Source organism: Lagenorhynchus albirostris, chromosome 5 (genome assembly GCF_949774975.1).
Source record: "Lagenorhynchus albirostris chromosome 5, mLagAlb1.1, whole genome shotgun sequence".
NCBI classification, from domain to species: domain Eukaryota; kingdom Metazoa; phylum Chordata; class Mammalia; order Artiodactyla; family Delphinidae; genus Lagenorhynchus; species Lagenorhynchus albirostris.
The window spans coordinates 2,770,632-2,783,937 of record NC_083099.1 but is presented as its reverse complement, the minus strand read 5'-3'; positions in this window follow the sequence as shown (position 1 = coordinate 2,783,937).

Below are 13,306 nucleotides of genomic sequence, written 5' to 3'. Positions count from 1 at the left end.
ATTCCATATCCTTCCACAGATTTGGCTTTGGTTAAAAACTTGATAGCTGTGGCCTTTTAATCACAATAAAGTCAAATAAGTTTAATAAATTTTTGAGGGAGGAAAACAGTATTGAGGTTTAATTTAGTAAACGTTTATAATTTGTATTATCTTATGCCTCCTCCTGAGCACTATTAAAATAAATAAACTGGGGCCTAGAAAAGTTCAGCTTTCTGCACTTGGAACGTCTAAGAGAACATTTGGTATTTCGTCCCATGACTTTGAGGAAGCCCTACAGCTTCCTGGAAAAGCTGTGGAGGAATCATTGCCATCCGAAGAGCTGGTTTTCACTGTGTCATATTCTAGAGCTCCCTTGAATTTATCAAATATGTCTGTCTGGTCCCTGTAACCCTAAAGGTAAGTTCTTCAAGAGAAAAGGCCCTGGGGTATTTTTTTCTAGTTTATCCTCAGTGCATTTTAGGTACTCACATATATGTTGGTTAACTTAAAACAACAAACAAACAAAAATAACCCTCTTCCGCCTTCAACAGGGACATACAGCAAAATATCAGTCTCTGAGTATTCTCATCCCGAGATTTTATATTCTGGAGGCTTTTCCCAGTCTACTTCCATTATAGGAGTATGAAACCTTTGTTCTGCTGTGCTTAGGGTTCCTTGATTCAGCACTATTGAACTGGACATGAAAATTTCTGTTGTGGGTGGCAGTCCTCGGTGCTATAGGATGTTTACCAGTGTTGCTGACCTCTACTCACTAGGTGCCAGTCACACCCCCTCCCACCAAGCTGAGACAACCAGAATGTGTCCAGGTGTTGCCAGGTGTGCGCTGGGGGCTAGAATTGCTCCCCCACCACCACGTGGGGAGCCGCTGGGTACACTGCAGGTCTGTCCTCGAACTGAAACTCTCATGAAACCGAGACACATGGGGCAGGTCCTAAGCTAGTTTTGTTGTCCCCTTCTCAGCCCATAGGCTTTTCCTACAGATTCCCAAGGGAAGAGAGATGGTTGTTTTAATGAAAAGGGATGTTATGATCCTCCCTGTCCTTCCCCCCTGCCCATAGTAGAGACATTTTGCTGATATCTGGAGGAGGAACCTTGGGGTGGGGAGCAGAAGGTAGGGAGAAGGTATGAGGGCAAAGAGAACACAGTGGAAACTGAACAGGTTCATGGGCATCCCTGTTCTGTTGACCCCCAGCTTTCTCTTAGCTAAGGGGTTCTCTCCCACCTGGCTTCACTATGTAGCAAACACTTGGGGTCGAGCCCTGGAAGGAAACCGCCCCTGGACAGACTTGTTTCCATCAGCCATACCTGAGAACGTCCAACTTTTTATCTTCTCTCTGTATGAAGTAAGAGCAACTGAAAAGGGCAGTTGTAAATAATTCCATGTCTTTATATACTTGTTCCAAGGTCTCATTCCAGTTTTAGGGAATTAATGTCAGTGCTCAGACACTAAAAATAAACGAAGAAACCTAAGGCTGGAATGAGTAGTATCCCTATCAGGAAAAATACAGTAAGAGAATTAATAAATTGTACTTTTCTTAACATTCTATTGTTATAGTTAATATTTTATTATTCCTGGGAGATTTTGTCCTGATTAAAGCCATTAGAAGGACTTTTTTCCCCCTAAACATCCACACCCATTTACTAACCCTGTAATCAAGGCAGAGTATCAAGTAAGCCAAAATTATTTTCTTTCCCAAGAAAACTATTAATAGGGCCATAATTAACAAATTCACTAATTGTTTATCTCTGCTACCAACACTAGCCAGTGTTGGCAACAGTAGCCACCATTGAAACTGCATTGCAAAGACATCCACAATCAGTGAGCTGCCTTATTTATTTTCGTTAACCCAAAGTCTACATAGAGCCTGCTTGTCCACACCTTCCACTTACCTGATGCAAGAATGGTAAAACAAAGACAGTAAAAGTTAATGTCCCTGTGGGCTAGGATAATTAGCTGCAACACTTATTTTTTCCCCCTCGAAGCCAGTTCCAGTCATTAGCTGAAGTGCTCCATAAATGCTGAGGATCCCTTATTGCCTTATGAAGTTAATCCATCCCAGGGTGAGACTGATTTATTGATGGATTATGTGGAGCTGAAAGGAAGCAGAGGTGAGAACTCCAGGCACTACTCAAATTCAAAAGCAATATTCACTTTAAACAACACTGAGATGCCATTGTTCCCTGATCAGATCAGCAGAGGTAGAACAGCTTGATCGTATATTGCAGTGGTCGGGATGTGTGGGAAACAGGCACGTTTATACACTGTTGGTGGTAGTATCAATTGGTAGAACAGAGATGGTAGGTGGAGGGCGCTTCAGCAAGGCCAGGCAGGTGGGGTGCCAGGGGCAGGAACTACAACCGAACCCACCCTTTGTTCTAACAACTTCTCACAGCTTCTGCGCATTTATCCTACAAACCTTCTCACAGGTAGAAGGGCAAGGTTGGTTGTGGTCACATTGTTTACAATCATACAAAAGAAAACAAGTCAATGATCAATCGTAGGCGACTGTATTACCTCGTGCAATGAATACGGCACTTTGCAACCCATAGGCACTCAGTGAAACCTGTTAAGTTGAATTGAAAAGTCACTCAGCTTAAGTCATCTTTCTCTTCATACTCAAATAATTATTAAACGTCTTCTGGTTGCCAGGCATTCACCTAGGCTTTTGCTACTAATAAAACTTGTGCTTCTGTTTTTCAAATAGATAGTTTGATGGTGTCGATCCTATGAATGTTCCTATTTCTTTTATTTTGTCAATATTGATTGAGTGGATATTATTAGGAGGCTCTGGAGCTTTAAGAAAGGAGTTTCGGTGTCCTGGTCCCCCACGGACCTATAGGCAGTGGGGTAGAGACAAAATAGCAATCACACATCTGTAGTAAATGGTATCTGTATCAGTCTGGGTTCCATCAGGGAAGCAGAGTTCACCCTGAGTCTTGGGATAAGGAATTCATCGTAGGAGTCAGACCTTACTCAACTGTGGGAGGAACTGGGAAGTCAAAGTCTGAAAGGGAGAATCAGAGAAGTCACCAGTCAGTAAATCTGAGACACAGGCACCTCCAGCCCCCAAAAAGGGGCTGCAAAGGGAATGGGCGTTGGGGAGTGTTCTGAGGGAGGCTGCACAAGTGCACCCACTTGTGGGTGCACTGCCTGGCACCAGCCAGGAGCCTGAGGATCACTGGACAGCCAGGTCAGTGGTCAAGGAGAGCTGGACATGGACAGGAGTAAGAACAAGTCAGAACTGCCCCCAGACACAAGGACACGAGACAATAATAACCACTGCTTCCAGACCTCAGGCACATCACTCTTGACCCGTTCAGAGAAGGGGCTTCTGGGAAACAAATTTCAGCTTAGCCAGGTTGGCTCAATGCAAAGCACCACAAGCACAATTTGTTAGCTTAAGCCTTCTATCTGACATCACTGAAAAACGTATGTTCCGGAAAAGTACATGGGGGTCTCTCCCAGCCCTCATCCCGTAAGATAGTGAAGAGTAGACAATTTAAATATTGGTGAAATCTATGTCTCCTGATTAAGGATTGTTAAAATCTTCAAGTTGTTCTGAGGCTGTGAGATGCAGTCACCCCAGCAGAATGAGTATTGAACTGAGCGTGTTTCTCAGCCTCTGCTCACTTGTTCACCATGGGGGCCAAAAGTGGATGCTGGGATGTATCTCAGATCTCTTAGGTGTGTGTCAGGAGGACCAGAACATTGTGGTTTGTAGGATGTTCTGCAACTTAGCATAAAAACGCAGTGTCTTTCACATAGTAGGTGTAAAATAAATGCTTGAATGGGTGTGGGCAGGAAGTGTATGGACTGTAGTTTCTCTAGGTGGAGGAAGACGGATGCAAATTTTTGTTTGATATCACAAAAGTAGATGTGCTAAGAGCAAACCTTCAACTAAAATAGTTGTTAATGGCAGAACAAAGGTATTCCAGGTCAACTCCAACACGAACATAGGCCGTCTCCTATGCCAGGCACAAAGGTCCTTCCCCTCTGCTCCTCCTCCTCTCTCTTTTACCGAGACAAACATCAAAAACAGGACTACTGGTGTTGTTTTAGGCTTACAAAGTGATTTTTAAAATTTTTAATTAGTTAACAGCATTTAAAAATGGGAGATTTTACATAAGTATCTCAGTCTCCAGTGTCTCTTAGAAATTCTGAAAACCAGGACTTCCCTGGTGGCGCAGTGCTTAAGAATCCACCTGCCAATGCAGGGGACTTGGGTTCGAGCCTTGGTCCGGGAAGATCCCACGTGCCGTGGAGCAACTAAGCCTGTGCGCCACAGCTACTGAGCCTGTGCTCTAGAGCCCGCGAGCCACTACTGAGCCCATGTGCCACAACTACTGAAGCCTGCACACCTAGAGCCCATGCTCTGCAACAAGAGAAGCCACTGCAATGAGAAGCCCAAGCACGAAAACAAAGAGTAGCCCCTGTTCACCGCAACTGGAGAAAGCCCACGTGCAGCAATGAAGACACAACACAGCCAAAAATTTTAAAAAATAAAAAAAATTTTTTTAAGTTCCATTCCTTAAAAAAAAAAAAAAAAAAAAATTCCGAAAACCTGGAAAACCTGGTCTGACACTCCTAGGTGACATCTGTTGCTGGATTTCAGGGGTCACTGCCCCTTTTAGACAAGGAGCTTTCCTATGGCCATAGCCCCCACCCTCTGAATTGTTCCCACACAAAGGCTGCTCTCCTTTTCCTTTACCATATACTATCCCACATGTGATATGATATGCCTTATAAGTCAAGAAATATTGATAGGTGGTAATGATGAAGCTGCTACAGCTAATTTAACTCTTAGGTGCCAGGCACTGTGCTAAATGCTTCAACACCTAATCATCTAATTCTTCCAGCCATACAGGGTAGCTGTTGTTTCCATCTTATGGATGAAGAACTGAGATTAAGGTTGTTAAGGGCCTTCCCTGAGTTGAATCAAAGGAAGGGATGTGCCATCATCTGGGTACCGGAAAACGGAATCCAGCTTCAGAGCCCAAGTTCATAGAGTCAGCAGGAAAGAGCCAGATAGTAAACAGTTTAATTTCAGCTTTGTAGGCCCTACAGTCTCTGTTGTGACAACTCAGCTCTGCTCTGTAGTGTGAAAGTAGCCAGACGATAGGTAAAGGGATGGGTGTGGCATGCTCTAATAGGACATATTTACAGAGACAGGCAGTGGCTGGATCTCACCCAGAGCCTCAGTGCCTGCGTCCGCCAAGGGTGGTTATACTTCAGGACCTGCCCAAGAGGGCCGTGAATGCTGTAATGTGGTGCTTTCCACGGCCCTTCATAGGAGGTGGAACCGTGAGAAAGCTCATGTAGTTCTACCCAGGTGCTGTGCCAATCCGGGTGAGAATTGACTAGGGTTCACTTTTGGATTTTCCATTATTTCTGGTTCCAAATTTGAGTTGTTTCTGTCTCCTTTTGTTTTTCAAACACTGTAAATGCCAGCCATGGGGACAAAAGAAAGAAGTGAGCTCCAGAGGAGGCCTGGCGTAGAAGGAGAACAGCATCCTTGCAGGACTGCAGGAGATAGACTTCCTGACCACCCCACTCCGTGGAGGGAACTGAGGTCCAGAGACCTTAGGAAACATTTACAGAGTCACACCACTCCTCGGTCCACAGGGTAGAATTTGAAACCCCAAGTCTATGGCCCCCATAGCCCAAGCTGTCTCCATCTACTGTGTAAATATCAGGAGTTTCTATTCTGAATTCACCGATATTAAGTGTATCCCTGAAAAGAAATGACTACACTCATAGGTTTTCTTTTCCTTTAAGTATGCATTCGTTCAGCATTATTTATTGGGGGCCTACTGTGCACCAGACACTGAGGTTTTGAGGCTGAATAAGGCAGAAAGCCTGGAATCACATTTCATATGGAGAGAGACAGCAAACATTTCTATGTCACAAATCCCCCAGGCGGCCACCTGGACCTCAGGTGCTGTGCTCACACCTGTACCTGCATGTGGTACCAACAACATGAACTGTCTTTGTGTGGAGGCTGCTTTGGAGAACGTGAGGATCACGAGGATGTCAAAAAGGCATCACTACAGGCCACGCAGCCAGCTGACTTCCAAGTGTGCTTGTTTGTGTTCAGGGTGGGTTGAGGGTATCTGGCCAGATTCTTTGGGGTCTTTGGTGTCTTGTCCAAGAGCTACATTTCTCTGTCTTAGAAAACTGAGTATTGTCTTCAAACCTGTGGGACTTTCAATGTCATATATGAGAGGTGTCGTGTATGCTCCGAGAAGTTGGGGATTTACAAAAGTCTGTGTGTGTCATGGTTTTATCCCCCCCCCTTTCAAAATTACTGCTGGCTCTAAAAGAGTCAAGAACTCAAACTTGCATGAACTCTTCAACACCTCTCCAAATTCAACAAAACTGACATTTATAGCTTTGTTGAAGCGGAGACATGGCATTTGGCTTCAGATTGTTTGGACTGTAGAGTGTCAGTATAAATAGCTTTGATTGACTTTTGTATCGTGCACATCTGGAAGCAATTTATGGCATTCCAGCTAGATTAAAGCGCGTTTTAAAGGAATTTCACCAGCTCTTTTTTTTTTTTTTTTTTTCCTGTTGGCCATGGTGAATAAAGTTTCAAAGAAGGTTTAGCTGTTGTTCTTAATGTAGACTGTGGTGAAGTCAAATTCAGGGCAAATGCTGGGTGGGGGGAGAAGGGAAGAGGGACGTTTGTTTTGCCAAAAGAGCTAAACACAGAACTGACTTCTCCTCAATTGTTTTGTTCACACGAAACGAGAGATAAAACGTCAGACATCAGGAAGCTGCTATCAATACACAGAAACCATGGACTAAGCCGTTTTTAAAGAGAGGGATGGACTGACCTGGGAGAGGTGCAAAGAGCTACGTATGTGTCTCTTGGCTCAGCCACCAGAAGGGCTGAGAAGAAACATGAACATTGACTTTCATTTATGGAATATGTGTTTTGATTTTCGTTTAGCAAATACTTACTAGTACATAATAAGAACAGCTACTATGAGGTAGGCGACAGAGTATGTGAGAGTGACCAGAGATGGAGGCTGACTTGCTGCCTTCATGGAGCTGATAATCTAGTGGAGCAGAAAGACTGCATAGCAAATTCCCCACACATTTAATTACCACTGTGACTAAATTATAATGGAGAAGTAAGTACAGGGTGTCCTGAGTGCCTGTGGACCTGAGGTAGTCGGCCGGATCGGCAAGGGCTTCCTGGGGAGATGTGAAATTTGACACAAGGCAGTAAGGGGAAAGCAAGTCCAAGGAGAGAAGAGGAATAACATTCCAGGAAGGGGGTCGGGGGATTTTCATTGAAAACCCCTGGAACAGCCCAGCCAGATAGGTATTTTCCCATTTAGACATGAGAAAAATGAGGCTTAGATTGGTTATAAACCTCTCCAATTTCACTAAGCTCTCAACTGTATAATTCACCTTAAGACCTGTTGAATCCTGTAGCCCTGATGGGCTGCATCAGTGAAGGCAAGTCATCCTATCTCTGGACCCCAGTTTCCCCATTTTTATGATGAGGGAATTTGATACATGCTCTGTATCAAATGGAGCTGTGTATAACCTATACATCATCATATATAGCACAATGAATGCAATGGGTACACTGTGTATAACACATGGGTCATCATATACAATGAAGCATTGAAAGATGAAAATTCTCTGATGGACAAACTGGGAGGAACAGTAAAATCCTTGGGGTAATGAGAATGTACCCTCCAGTTTCTCCAGCTTAGATAAGAAAATGAAATCTCCATTATTAAATGAGACTCATGTGCTGGGAGAGTCCGGCCCGTGCATTGTTAGAGCTGTAATATATAGGTCATTGTGGCCCTCCTTTTTCTTTTTGTTGCTGAAGGAAAGTGATGAAATGGTGCCAAGAAAGTGGCAAATTGCCCTAAAAATCACATAAAAGAGCAATTTAGTGCACACAGTTCTGCTGAAGAAAACCACCTTTGTTTCATTATTAGCTTCCCAGGGATTTCTTTCTTTGCTTGGCATTTAAGTGTGGAAACTTGTCCTTTTATTCTTAACATAATGAGACAGTTCTTATGTTTTAAGAACAATAGAAAAAGCATGAAGAGTTATCGATACATTATTTGAGATTTACTGGCTACCGACTGGAGCCATATTGCTAACCTCCGGGTATGATTTGGAAAGGCAGGGAGGCATAAACCTCTGTTGTTAAAATAGAAAGAAATCTAATCTCTGAGACCATAGGATGAAAACTGTTCTATTAGGGATTTGCTTTGCCTTTTTTCCCTGATTTCAGGCTTGGGATTTGACCTGCAGACAAAGAGTGGCTACTTTGCCTGCGAGGTTTAAAACTAGTAGGAAGGTAAACTCTGTAAGTTATCTGCTGACATCATTTCGGGCAGTGTTTCCCAGCTTCTGTTTCAATTCTCTTTCCACTTGTCTGTACAGGCTTGACAAAAATACATCAAAATAAAGCTCATGTGCTGGCCTATCAAATTTCATGCACTCTGCCCTTGATTAAAGGGATGCATGTAAGACCAGTTGGGGGGAGGCAGAGCAGAAGTGAGATGCTGAGAGTGTTGAGTCCTGTTGTAGCAGGAATGGTTCGAGTTGAGACCAAACCTCAATGGAAAATGGGCTGTGAATTCAATAAGACGATGGGGAGACCAGCAAAGCCTTTTTATTCTGTTGATGAAAAATATGTTGTTCTGTGTAAGCCTGGTCAGAGAGATTTTGCAGTTCAAATGATGTTCAGTGCTTGGCATAGAGAATGAACTCAATATGTATCTGTTGAATTTGTGTAATAAAAGAAGTTAAAGGATGAAGGTGGTGGGCAATACAGATTATCAGTCCGTATTGCTATTAGATGTTTTAAAATTTAAAAATCTGGGGATATTTAAATCTGAGATTGAGATCTGGCTGTTACTAATTATGTCTAATTTGTTAATTCTTTTAATTCAACAAATATGTATTAAGTGCCTCCAATGTGGAAAGAATTATATCAGATGTTCGGGAACACGGCCATGAGGAGACAAATATGAATCTGGATATGTTCTAGGTGGAAATGGACATTAATTAACTAAGCCCACAGTGGATTATGCTTTTACAATCGTTTTGTGTATTACTGGATGCTATGAAAAGCTAGGAGACCGTTTGGGGGTGAAAGCTGAGATCTAAAGGATAAGAAGCTGAATTCTTGGCTTCTGTCCTTATGGTTAATTTGGAGGCAGAACTTTGGGCTGTAGGTGATCTTAGCTTCTTGAGTCTTGTCCCTGTTAGAAGTTCCCCAGTCTGAAGAAGTGTCAAGAATGGACACAGGGCTGTCTTTGGAGAAAAGTGGAAGTGGAGAATCATTGCAGAGTTTTTGCAGAAAATTAGATGTGGCTGCTGGACTACTTAATTATATAGCATTTTTAGTTGGATGGTAGACAAACAGTCTGTAGATTGGGATAGAAAGCCACGGAGAGACAGCTCCTCACGGAAGGGTTTTACTTGGCTCAGAAAAGAGAAAGATGTTAACTAGAGAAAGTCCACTTAATGGTACTTCCCGTGATGTCCTGAAGGTGAGCCCTGCTGGCCAGGGGCACTTATGGAAATGTGGGCTGCATGTACATTTTTGTTTTCTGGTCTGAAATGTTGTGGAAGCAGTGGAAAAAATTCTGTCAACAGAAACAAAATGAAGTGGAAAAAATTGAAGCTCTTTGGGAAAGCAAATAATTCAGTTTGGATGTTCTGTAGGATGCAATTGAGACATGATATTCAGTTCTCTGCATGGCCTTTTTTATAGAGTTAGTGGACTCACCATTCTTTCAACAGATTTGCACCAGGTTTGGGTTAAGGTGAAGCCAGTAGGCGATATTGTGTGGTTTATAGGAGGATGGAATCAATTACTATGGTTTCTCTTACATCATGACTGGCCAAATGAGCTGAATCCGTCACTGAAGTGTTAGAATTTGCAACAAAAGTTTATAGAACCCTCTGATGTTACACTGCATTTTTGTGGTTGTTGTATCACTGGATAGTTCCAGTAGTCCTAGGAGGTAAATGGGCTATGGGTCTAAGGTCTGCCTAGTGTGCTATAAGCCTGGATTGGGTTCAAAGACAACTCAAGATTGGAATGTGAGCTCCAGGAGGGCTGGAACCTTTGGCTGTTTGGTTCATGCTGTATCACCAACACCCAGAACAGTGCTTGGCATAGAGAATGAACTCAATACCTGTCTGTTGAATTTATTTAATAAAAGAAGTCAAAGGATGAGGGTGGTGAGCAGTGAGATAATTGGATTGTCTGTATTACTATTAGATAATTAGAAACAAAAAATATCTGGGGATATTTAAATCTGAGATTGAGATCTGGCTGTTACTATTGTCTCCAAGGCCTGAGGTATGTCACTTACCCAGTCCTAAGTTTCCCACCTATAAAATACAGTATCTCTTCCAGCTCTAACATTCTATGCTGGATTAATGTTTCTACGGATACATCTTCTCCACAAGTTTTTTTCAAGATCACCATTTAGCGTTTACATATTTAAATTCTTTGACCCATCCTTAAGAGCTTGCATTTGAAAAGTGTGCAGGGAAAGGCCCATGGGTCTGGCTCTCAAATACATATTCTTTTCTTTGCCCCCCCAGCTCAAATACCTTGCCCCATATCCTTAAAGAGGGGAAGAATACAGAGAACATAGTTTAGAGGGAAAACACAGGACAAATAAAAGGTCTTACCCTAGTCCTCCTACAAAATGTAGACCAAAATTTATGGTTTTCGGGCTTCCCTGGTGGCGCAGTGGTTGAGAGTCCGCCTGCCGATGCAGGGGACACGGGTTCGTGCCCCGGTCCGGGAAGATCCCACATGCCGCGGAGTGGCTGCGCCTGTGAGCCATGGCCTCTGAGCCTGTGCGTCCGGAGCCTGTGCTCCGCAACGGGAGAGGCCACAACAGTGAGAGAGGCCCACGTACCACACAAAAAATAAATAAATAAATAAATAAATTATGGTTTTCCACATGACTCTCCAGCTAAGAATTTTTTTTAATATTATTCAAGTGTAGTTGATTTACATTGTTGTGTTAATTACTTTTGTACAGCAAAGTGACTCAGGTATACATACACACACACACACACACAAACACACACACACCCCCCACATCTTTATGTCGATGGACATTTAGGTTGTTTCAGTGTCTTGGCTTTTGTGACTAATGCTGCTGTGAACATAGGGATGAATGTATCTTTTCAAATTATAGTTTTTTCTGGGTATATGCCCAACAGTGGGATTGCTGCGTCATATAGTAGCTCTATTTTCAGTTTTCAGACCCTCCATACTGTTCTCCATAGTGGCTGCACCAGTTTACATTCTCACCAACAGTACACAGCTATTAGTTTTTTAAATCCCTGCTACTCTCCACTCTGAACTCCTCTTTTAGATTATGGAATGTGCCTTTTAGAACAGCGATTGTGCCTTATACATCTTTTTGCTCCCCACAATCCCCAATCAGTATAAAATAATAGGTAAGTGTCTATTGAAATAATAAATGTATAAATAGTTGAGGGTGGAGTTGGAACTGCCACAGAAATGCAGGAATTAATGAATAAAGGAGCTGAGTAAAGTAGAGGTAATAATATAACATCCATGGAATAGAGGAGGGCAAAATGCTGAAAAGCATGAATTGTCTAAATTAGTGATGCAGTTAAAGCTTGAAATTTATAAAGCAACTGCCTCCAAAGGCAACGTGTCTAAAGTCAGTGAGGTCCGCCTCCCACATCCCCCAAGGTGTGAAGACATCAGGAATGGAAGAGACTATGGTAAAGTGGGTGGCACACTTCCCATTCTAGAGAGAAGCTGAAAGCTGCTGTGTTCCTGCTGAGTGAGGCTAAGATGGGAATATTGCCAGACCTCCCCATACTTCAAAAAAAAAAAAAAAAAAAGAAACTGGATATGTAGTTGTTTATGGAAAATCTGATATTTTTAAAGCTTTGGCAGTGATTTCTAATATTTTTAAAACATTGCATGGCCGAAGAAACCCTCCCAAGCCCTACATGTTTACCAAAAGATCTACTAATTAAAGAGATCTGATACTATAATATTTAGTGAAGGCGTTAGGGATTTAGATTAAGTTCTGAAACTGTTTTCAGACCAAGCCTGAGTAACTACTGTTTCACTCAAATATTCTAGATTGGTAACAGCGTTCCAACACCCGAGAATTTTTGACTGCATCATGCTTTGCTTCGCAGGTTGCCTTAGTGTCTGCTCTGGACTCTCCCCTCTGCCAGCTGATCTGAGCCCATCCTTGTTATCCGAAGCTGCCGCTCAATAGTCAGGCTAGAGAAATGACATTAAATTAACATTCAGATTTCTGATTGCGTGAGACAGCTTGACATGGAAATGTCACTTTAAAAAACTCTGGTTTCAAACACTACCCACCATGATTATAACACTACAGTGCACTGTATTGACTGTCCTATCCCCCTCTGCATGTGAGCCCCAAGATTGTGTCTGTCTCCTTCTCTGTCATGTCCCTGTTACCTGATGCCATTTTCTCAACTCTGATGTAAGTTTTGCTGCCCTCTATAGACACAGCCTCAGGAGCCCTCATCCAATACCCATCCTCACAGACAGAACTGTTGAAAACATAAGAGCAGTTTTGTGACTCGGATGTGTCTTCATACTGTAATGATATGAAGGTATGGGAGTGGCCATCAAAGGTCGTCATGGTAAGCTTAAGCTTCCACAGTCTCTTCCTAAAACCCAGACATTTTCTTTGTCCTCTTTTTATGACCTTAACTCACTAAAACCATGTTTTGATTAATATTCATTCTAACATTATTCAAATCCATTTCTTTCTTTAATGTTGAATTCACAAGCTGTATTTCTATGGCATAATTATTTAGCAGTCACATAAAATGTGTATCTGGTCATTCTTAACAGGCTCATTTATACATGGGCCACATAAAATTTGCATTCTTATGCCAGCGACTCATTTATTAATGGTAATAAATACACCCAGCAACAGGCCAAGCACACTTCAGAGGCTTGTAACTTGAGAATGGTCAGAGTAGATGTAAAATGTAATGTGTTTTTTTTTTCAAATAACTTTAGAAAAGAAAACCACTTTCAACAGAACTTGAAAGTGAAAAAGAAATAGAGAGAGGAAGGAAGGGAGGGAGGGAGGGAAAGAGAGGGAGAGAGAGAGAGAGGAAGAGAGAAAGAGAGAAAGGAAGGGAGAAAAGAAGGAAGGAAGGGAAAGAGAGAAAGAAAGAGGGAAGGAGGTAGAAAGAAGAGAAAAAAAGGAAAATTTCTAGTGATATATTAATAGATTCAAAAGGAATGCCTTTCTACAGAAA